The 10,206-nt window shown below is 39.7% G+C and overlaps 1 pseudogene; it reads left to right on the top strand.

Annotated features, from left to right (window-relative positions):
- The first annotated feature begins 1,123 nt into the window (after positions 1-1,123).
- Positions 1,124-5,230, top strand: LOC112139519 (annotated as a pseudogene).
- Positions 5,231-10,206: the final 4,976 nt, after the last annotated feature.

Raw genomic sequence — 10,206 nt, 5'->3', positions numbered from 1 at the left:
CCCATTTTCTATGCTCAGCTAGCGGTGCTCAGCTACCAGCTTTGCAGATAAAGCCCCTGAAAATTTGTGCATTCCTTTTTTATTTTCCCTCATCTTTTTATTGTGGTTTTTCCTTCTAATGGGTGTCTTACGCAGTTAACCTCCGTAAAGAGTGTTTATCATGGTGTTGTGCAGGGATAGGCAACTCCAGGCCTCGATGGCCACATTCCTGCATGTTTTCCAACATGCTCTGCTCTGGCATGTTCTAATCAGCTGGACACACCTAAACCAGGTAAACAGTCATAGGCAGAGCTTGGGTATCTGGAACTCATGCGGACACTGAGGCCCTCGAGGTCTGGAGTTGCCTATACCCGGTGCAGTGGTTTAGCACTCAGTCCCCATAGTGAGAAGCCTCTTGCTCAAATTTAGGCTTGGTCTTGTTCTGTGAGGAGTTTACATTTTCTTCGTGTTTGCAAGGATTGTTTGGTTTTCAGCTTTATTTTCTTGGTTCTTGTCCTGTTCTGTGTTCAGGATTTGTGTTTCACCCTGTCAGTAACATCAGGTTCAAAGGATCTACAACTTAGTTTCTTTACTTATTTAGTATGGTAAATTACTGCCACCCCCTCCTTGAACCGCTACCTTAACGTGGTGAAGGGGTTTGAGTGCTTGAGTGATCTCAGGGGCTATGCTGGTAGGGTCTCCCATGGCTGACAGGTCCTGGGTTACGAGCCAGACAAAGAGCAGTTCAGAACCCCTTCGTGAGTAGAATCTCTGTGGGAGTGTCTTGGCTGACACATCTTTGCAGCATTGTGTGGCAGACAGGAACCGTACCGCTGGACTGGCAGACTGGGGTGGTGGTTCCCCTTTTCAAGAAGGGGGACCGGAGGGTGTGTTCCAACTACCAGGGAATCACACTCCTCAGCCTTCCTGGGAAAGTCTATGCCAGGGTATTGGAGAGTAGAATCCGTCCGATAGTTGAACCTCAGATCAGAGAACAACAGAGCGGTTTCCGTCCTGGTTATGGAACACTAGACCAGCTTTACACCCTCTTCAGGGTGCTGGAGGGTTAATGAGAGTTCGCTCATCCAGTCCGTATTTGTTTTGTGGATTTGGAGAAGGCATTCAACCGTGTTTCCCGTGGAGGATGCTCTGGGAGTACGGGGTCCGGGGAGCCTTGCTGAGGGCTGTCCGGTCTCTGTATGACCTGAGCAGTCTGAGCTTGGACCGCACAGCCGGCAGTAAGTCAAACCTGATCCTATTACATGTTGGACTCCGGCAGGGCTGCCTTTTATCACTGGTTCTGTTCAGACAGAATTTCTAGTTGCAGTCAGGGGCCAGAGGGGATCTGGTTTGGGGACCACAGAATTTCATCTCTGTTGCATGGTGTTCTTACTCTGCACTCTAGTTGTTAGTAAAATCCACATATTGGCTCCTTACTGACAGTGCATAAATCCTGAATGTGCCTGTCACATGTCAACACAAACAGTCCTCTATCCTCATTTTCAACAGCCAGGCCGAGCACAAGTAGCTCAGAGGGTTGTGCAAGGACCACACACTAATGACTTGAACAGTACCAATAAATCCACTTGCAGAGGTCTTCCGTGTATCTAAGTGGTTATCAGTTAATACTGGTAAAGTCAATTGTGCTTCCATCTTTATATACTTCATGTTTTGGTCACCCTTTGTATTTATTAAATAAAGTGTTCTGTTCCAGGCATTAAATTTGGTCTTCTAAATTTTGGGTCATTATCCATCAGTTTCTGACCATGTGGGTTTTGTTCATGTGCTTTGACTGAAAGCAAAGAAGAAACAGGTTTCCATCAGAGAGAGGTGCAGATACACGTGTTGTGTGCTGCCACCAACAAGAATCAGGAATATGCTGGAACTGCAGCTCAGCTTCATAAACTTGATCATCTCAGAGCACCAGTGCTTATTTGTTAAAGTTGTGACTGTGTCATTGTGTTCCTGAAACAGACTGAGCTTCTCAATGACTCATGAAGCTGCTGCGTTCAGGACTTTAGCACTGATGTGGAGGCTGATGAGACAAACCACAGAGACCTTCATGCAAAGAGATGAATGAAGGCTAGATTGTAGTTTCAGTCTAAAAGTTTAATCTGCAGAATACAGAACTATAACGCTCTGAAGTTCCCCCAGAAGGGTAGAAAAAGCAGGTTCCAGTGGAAGATGGAAATCTGGATGCTGATGCTGTTTGGCTGTTTGTTCTTCAAACAGATGGACCTGAATTTTGTTTTATATCTGCAAATATCTTCATGCATCCAAAAACTCTAAAAAACTCATACTAAAAGGTAGACAAGGGAGGGGCAGTGTGGTCTGAGCAGCAACAGAATCCAAAAATAGAATGAGAAGTGTAAAGAAGAGGCAGCAAAAACTGAGCTGCTCTCTGTGTTTCTGCTACAGGAGACTCAAGTTATGACCACACAAATTTTTCTGAACTTTTTGCATAAAAGTTAACTTTTCAGAACTCTACAAACCTTGAGGTTTATTTAAAGCCATTAGTTATGTTTTATTTTAGTTTAAGTTGAAAAGATCTGGCGTGTTTTGATCAGTCAATCCAATATCTTTAAAATTTCAAATACAAATCACTGAGTTGTCTGAAAAAGCTTTGTGATTCTTGTAAAAATTCAAACCATGTTACAGTTTTATATGGATTCTAGTTCTGTTTTTAACACTATGATGTTCTGGGTTTTGATATCTGAATAGGTGCAGAGTGTGAGGTGTGAAGAACCACAAAAGAACGCAGAAACCCCCCAGAAGCAGCAGCATGTGGTTAAAGCTATACTGTCTTTAACGTCATGTTACCAACAGTGTTAATGGTTCTTAACCCTTGTGCTCTCTTATGGGTCCAGATGACCCCACCCTTACATTGATGTGTGATCCCTCCCATTTCAAAGGTGGAGGAGAGATTTTTCTGTCTGCAACAGATATCACTGAAGACAAAAAATCCTTGAAAAAAATTGTTCAGCGCGCTGTCATTTGGGGTCCAGATGACCCCACTTTTAATGTAAACATGTCTAGGATGGTACAAGGGTTGAAAGAGTTTTAAATTTTTGCTTTCTTAGTGACAAACCATTTTTTTAATTAAAGTGATATTTTTTTCCAGACTTCAGATTAAATTTTCTTATTGAATTTTTTTGAGTATTTTGATCATTTTGCTTTGTTATCTTTGTTGAACAAACACAGTTTTGATTAAGCTGATGAACTCAAACATTTAACATTCACCGGACAGTTTAATAAACTCACTAGGTTGCTGCATTATGTACAAAAACATGTTTGCATTTACTACAGAAAAAACATATAGTTTTTTTGCTCCTCCCCCTGTTTAATTTCGATTGTAGTGGGGGGCATTTTTCTTAGACACTTTAATTTGCTGCAGTAAAACCACGTACATCCATCAATCATCCAGAAGGTGATTGATTTCATGAATTTGTTATGCTCATTTGTTGGTGTTGGCATTTGTGGCAATATCATTGATATAAGAGGTAATAGATATAGTATAGGAAGCATGAGAAAGGATATTGAGATGGAAACTTGGGTATATGTGGGGAGAACACAAAGAGGATGTAGAAGTCCTGGGGGTGGATACAGAACTCCCAGAGTCATTAGTGTCCATTTTCCTCCCAACTTACATATTGGGAAATCACTGGATTATACAATTTAAAGTTTTTTTTTAATATTTCTTGAACTAAAGTCACCCTTTTAATGTAAGCTCTTGTCACTTTGATCATTTCTTCCTGTCTTAAGAGGCGGGGACAGTGTGACATCAAACGGGCCAGTCAGACGCCATTTCTTCTCAGCAAAAGAGGAGACAGACTAACTGTCTGCAATTTAGTACAAGAGTGCAAGCATGAAGACATCTGCTGAGTTTGTCTTATTTCTGACAGGTTTGCTCTCAGGTGAGTTCTATTTCTATATCATTTGATAGAAATGTAAGAAGCTTTTCTTCATGCTTTGAAAGACATCTTAGCAAAAAACTTTGTTGTTCATTTTTTTTCTGTTTCACTTTAGTTGAAAAGACTCTTCTAACGTCATCCTCATTAGTGAATCAACAGGCTGATTTCATATCAGCTCACAAAGGAGGAACTGTGTTTTTACCGTGTTTCTATGAAGCGAATGATCTAATTTGGGTGTCCTGGAACAAACTTACTCTGGGACAGAAACCAGAGCTAGTCTGTAAATATTTTAGATACACGAAGGAAACTCGTTTCTACCATGAATACAACGAGAATCCACGCATTATACTGAATACAGAAAATCAAACTAATCACCTCACAATTTTAGATCTACGATATTCAGACTCTGCTATTTACTTCTGTGTAGCAAACTATGGAAATGAAGTACATTTCAAAGCAGCTATTACAGTTGATGTTAAAGGATCAGGTTTAACCATCCAGACTTCAGTGGATCTATCGTCCTCTGAGAACATCCATCCAGGAGACTCTGTGATTCTGAACTGTACAGTACACACTGGGAGCTGTGATGGAGAACACGGAGTTTACTGGTTCAAAGACTCTGAAGACTCTCATCCAGGACTCATTTACACTCATGGAGGCAGGAATGATCAGTGTGAGAGAAACAACAACACACAAACACACAGCTGTGTCTACAATCTCCACATGAAGAACCTGACTGAGTCTCATGCTGGGATCTACTACTGTGGTGTTGTCTCATGTTGACACATTCTGTTTGGAAACAGGACAAAACTGGACCTCACAGGTGAGAACTTCTTTTGACAGGAATTTTTGTATTTGTTATCAAATCCATATTTTTTTGTTTGTCTGTTTCAGCACAAGAAGGGAATTTTCATCCATTTGTGTATTTTCTGAGTGGAGCTTTGACCTTTTCGCTGATCTTCCTCACATCTTACACAATACACCAGACAAAGAGCTGCAAATCCAAGGGTATATACGCTTTAATGCAGTGTGTGTCACAAGTATACTGTGTATATAGTAAAAATGACTTGAGCTTATACATGATGCTTTAATATTAACGTTTTTCTATCAAATGAAGTGTTTAATGAAAAGATTTGTTTTTTGTTTTCTTTTTAACCAGAGGAAAGATCAGCTACTTCTTCAATAACAAGAACAAAGGTAAGACTTATAGCGAATTTTAATTCTTCCCGTACCTCTACGGCTTCTCCCTACTTGTACATTTAGCCCTCCAAATGGAGAAATATGTAAAAATGGTGTCTTCAAATTCAAACATTACTTCCACTTGATGACACCATCAACAGTCCACTGTCAGCGTCATTAGCGCGGAGCTGCTAGCGCTCGGAAATACCTAGCATCAGTTTTATAACTTTAAAAATGTCATGCAAACACAAGAACTCCTTACTTACATCCAAATGTAAGGTTTGTGCTTCAGAGCACACCCAGATAAAAGAAATCACTCTTTTCCTCCACGGGACAGCGCGGCGTGGCTCACCCTACCGGCGAATAGATACAAAAATTGAAGTCCCTTCGCTCCAACCTTAAAAATACTATTTTGGACACCCCTTTCCCTTTAAATGCCCCTAAAATGTGGAGGGGTAGGGAGAAGCCGGAGAGGTACAAGAAAGTTTTAGATTCTGCCTGGGTTTTGTGACTCATAGTGTACAACGGAGCCACTGTTGTTATGTGGGTTACACAAAATATAGGGCATTAAATGAAGTTAGTTACTTTAATCTAAAGAAAATGTGTTTTTTATTGTTGACTTTACATTTTCTAGGATGAAGATCATCACTTTTACTCTGCTTTGAGGGGAAACAAGATAAGCGGGTGCAGAAGACAGATGGAGGACACCTGGAGTCAGTGTGTGTATTTCAGAGCAAAGCAGCAGAGCTAAATGTATGTGCTTTGTCTGAGTCAGCACATGGCAGGATGTTTTTCTGTTAATATATTATTCTTTGCATTTTTGAAAGTGAAAGAAATGCCTTTTTTAACAGTTGAGCTTTGTGACAGCAAAATTTTTGTTTTAGATAATCAAAAAAAAAATCTTCATTCCTGTTTTAAATATTTAAACAAATGATATGAATTGTGACCTTTTACTTTTTGTAACTACATAAATCCACTTATTCACAAAAAGGTTCAAATATTTTTGTGTGTATGTGTCTGTTTGATTTATTAAAATATGACTTGTAATCACATGACATGTCTGCTGCATTTGTGATGTCTAAAATTGAATTTTTACAGTTTTGTTTAACTCTTTATTATACTCTTTTGAAGCAAAACATTTTTATTTTTATATGAATTGACCACACACTAATTAATTATAGTAATTGTTTTGGACCGTCATTAATCATGGTTGTTGGTCAACCAAAGTGAATAAAATTGGCTTAATAGTACTTTATATTCTAAGGCTACACAGCAAGCCCGTAGTTTAAATCCCAACTGAACTCCTTAATGTGGAGTTTGCATGCTTTCCTTGTGCATTTCTGTTTCTTCCAGGCACTCCATCTTCCTCCCAAAGTTCAAAAATATGCTTATGCTAATTTGTTTTTCTAAATTGTCTCAAGATGGGAATGTGTGAGTGTGAGTGCTTGTAATTGTGCGGCACTGCGACAGGCTGGTAACCTGTCTGACGGGATTTCCCATCCTAAGACGTCTCCCCGTGTCCTTTATGTCAAAGGAAAAGCAGAATCTAAGAGGTTAAATAAACAGTGTAGCCCAGGCAACAAAGGCTTAAAACAAAGCAGTGCTTTACCCAATCAATGTTGTTAGTGTCGTGACGTCTCAGCCAATCAGAGTCAGTGACACTAGTGTTGGCTTTCTTAGCTAATGAAAAGTTATTGAAAAAGCACTGTGAGCGGCTGGAGAGAAAGAAAAAGTAGGAAACCAAGAGAGACGCCAGAAAAACGCGGCAGACATGTAACTCACAAGCTGTTGTGAAACGAGGGCAAATTATTAGATTATTTTCCCTGAGTGACTTTATGTTGGTATTGGAACTCTGTTGAGTAATTTCGTGAGCAGCACATACTGTTTCAAGAGATGTAAGAAACTGGATAAATACTTGGTTGGTGTTTTGACGCTGTCAAAGATTTATATATTGGATCCAAAATTTGAATGTAAAAACGAGTGCACTCAAACAAAGGTTTTCCAACTATTCAAACTATAGTTGAAAGTGGGTAATAAGGAATTCGTTACAAGTAAAAAAATAAGATTTGTCAATTTTATTTTGAAAAAAGAACGCACTGTTTAATTTATTTTCCTTTTTCTGTGCACATTGAAGTGACGGACATTTTGAGTTGAATTTTATATATTTTTTTGTTGTTGTTTTGATACAAGGTACCTAATAAAAGTCTCTCTGCCTATGTCCTGAGGCTGTGGCGTTCCTAGAGCTCATACAGGCTACTGTTGACCAAATGGGGGATACACTCTGGACAGATGGCCAGTTATCTCACTTGCGGTGGCGCACCTGCACCCAGCCAGCCTCCTGGGTGCTAGTGGAGCTCGCTTGACACGCTGGCAGACAAAGAGCAACTGTGGGCTGTGAGGGCTGCTAACTCAGGCCTTCTGAATTTGTGATATTTTTCTTATTTTCATTGAGACAACAATAAAAGAGGTCACCTAATTTTACTTTTGCATTTATTTTTCCCCTCTCAGGTAATGCTGGTACATTGAGCCTTCTAACCCAGTCACAGAGACACAGAAACACCGCAGAAGCGGCTGTCACTGAAAAAAAAAAACACGGAGTGAGAGTAAACTAGCTCCCGGAATCTCAGAATGATCTCATGAACCCAGACATGTAACCAATGTTTTTGTAGAACTCTTCACAATAAATAAACCTGATTTCTAAACGTCATCTGTGTCTTCCATACATTCTAGGTGAGATATCTACAGACACTGTGTTCCATGTAGCAATCATGCTAAAAGCACAAGCATTTTCTTTTACTTTATTTGAAGTTGTAAAAATATCCAATGTTTTAATCAGTGAGTCTAATTTCTTTAACAGGTTCAGACAAAAAATAGATGATTTATCTGGAAACATTTTTGCAATTTGATGAAAATTCCAACAAATTCTATGTTACAGTTTTCTGTGAGTTTACATTCTGTCTTTAACCCTTGATGCTTAAATATTTCCAGCTATGAAAAAAACTCTAATTTTCACTTTAAAGTCCCCCAATTACATTTTGTTATTCTTAAAAAAAGGTTCCCATTAGTTTTTTAAATCATGATTATGACGTTTTTAACCAAAATCCTTCAGCCTACATGTCTTAAAAAGCCATTTTTTCACGTTGATCTGAAACCTCTGTTTCTTTAATGTAGATGCTAAAATAGGGTAATTTGGTGCATGAGTGGCTTGATGTATGTTTTTTATCAAAAGGCATCAAGAGGTTAAAACTATGATATTCTGTGATGCTGTTGTCTGAGTAGGACCAGTAGTGTGAGGTGTGAAGAACCACAGAAACCCCCCCAGGAGAAGCAAGTGTGGTTTAAGCTCCTGTTTTTAACTTCATGCTACCAACATCAATGATGTTTAAAAAGTAGTTCAGATGTTACAATCATCCATTCAAATATTCAAAGGTATGATTTTAGATATAACTCTGTTTTTATGGTAAAGAAATTGTACTTTCTTAGTGACTGTCAATTTTAAATAAAAGAAAAACTTTCCACCATCACATTTGCCAGTTAAAATTCTTTGCAAGTCCTTTGAACATTTTGCTTTCTTATCTTTGCTGAACAAACACTGAGAGGTTTGGTGAAGCTAAAACATTTATGATTCACTGGACAGTTTCTGAAACTTATCAAGTTGTTGCATCATGTGCAAAAACTGTTTGCATGAACAATAGAGAGATCGTCCCCACTTTATTTTCCACTGCAGGGATATTTTTCTCACACATTACTCACTGCAGTGAAACCACATCCAACATTAGCTCCTCAACTTTAATAAAGCTTGACTCTGTTCTTCTAAACTGAAGGTGGTTTTGGCACCATGTAGAAGTATTTATAGATTTAGCTGTTACACATCTTCGAAATTATAGTTTGAATACACAAGACTAAAAATAGAGTGCCTTCAGAAAGAGCATAGCACCTAAGAGACACACCACCACACCTAAAGAATAAACGCCACACAGGAAGGTAAAAGCCACAACTTGAACCAGCGGCATCTTCCTATTAGAGTGCCAACCACAAATCCACAGTGCAGATAACAGGGAACATTACCAATCAGATAAGACGGGATATCATATTTGCAGAGTTTAAATAGTTAAAGAAGATCAGAGAAGTCACTGATCATCTACCCCAAGGAAAAATAAAAACTTCAAGATTCTTGGTTCTTCTTGGTTGGCTCCAAGTATGGTATCTGAAGGTGGGGTCTTTGTTACAATCTAGTCCTGTTTTACGCCCTAAACTTGTTGTCCAACAAATGTTGAAAGTCAAGAGTTATAAGCTAGAGTTATGTTATAGTTAGAGGCCAATGAGGATTAATTACAACCATAAAGGTATTTTTTTTTTTAACTTGTCCTGTCCAACAGCTGAGCCAACAGATGTGGGCTGAGAGCTTCATGTGTTGGGCAGATTTTACTGTCACAACAGGGATTTATTGAGTATAAACCCCTGTTGTATTTCATACTAAACTTTATTTATATTGATTATGTTTTATTTTGTTGTTGTTGTTGGAGCAGACAGAAAGGAAGAATGAGGGAGGTTGGGGGAGGGGGTTTGAGAAAAAGAAAATGCAGAGGATGGCAACAGAGGGAAGCTACATCATAAAACATCCAGGTCTAAATAGCAAACTAGAATGGGCGGGGCCTGTCTACACACACACTCTGTAGTTACACACACACCTGTTGGATAAAATAGTCTTTACATTTAAACTAGTCATAATGTACACAACACAACTGTAACTGCAGCTTACACGCTCCATCATACAAATCGACACAAATAAAGCCTTTCATTCTGTGACGCATACTATTAGTGCAAAGGTGAGCTGACACCTGTGCTCAGGTGAGTGTTTATGTTTCCCTGAGGTGGATGATGATGGAATGTATTCAGGGGGAGAGCCAAGACCCCTGCCGGGGCAGCAGCTGCAGCCCCAAACAACACCCACCATGGAGCTGCAGAAAGAGACCACCCACCGGGCAATCCCGCCAAACACCCAGACCAGGCCATGCGGGACCGCCGCAGAGGTTCCCCACACCCAAGAGCAGGAAGGCACAGGAACACGGACGGTGCAGGCCCCAGCCCAACCAGAAGAGCAGCTCACCACCACCCAGCAGCGCCAAGCATTCCC

The sequence above is a fragment of the Oryzias melastigma genome, unplaced genomic scaffold (assembly GCF_002922805.2).
Source record: "Oryzias melastigma strain HK-1 unplaced genomic scaffold, ASM292280v2 sc00231, whole genome shotgun sequence".
Lineage (NCBI taxonomy): Eukaryota > Metazoa > Chordata > Actinopteri > Beloniformes > Adrianichthyidae > Oryzias > Oryzias melastigma.
Note: the sequence above shows the minus strand (reverse complement) of the source record. Positions and strands in the feature narration are given on the sequence as shown.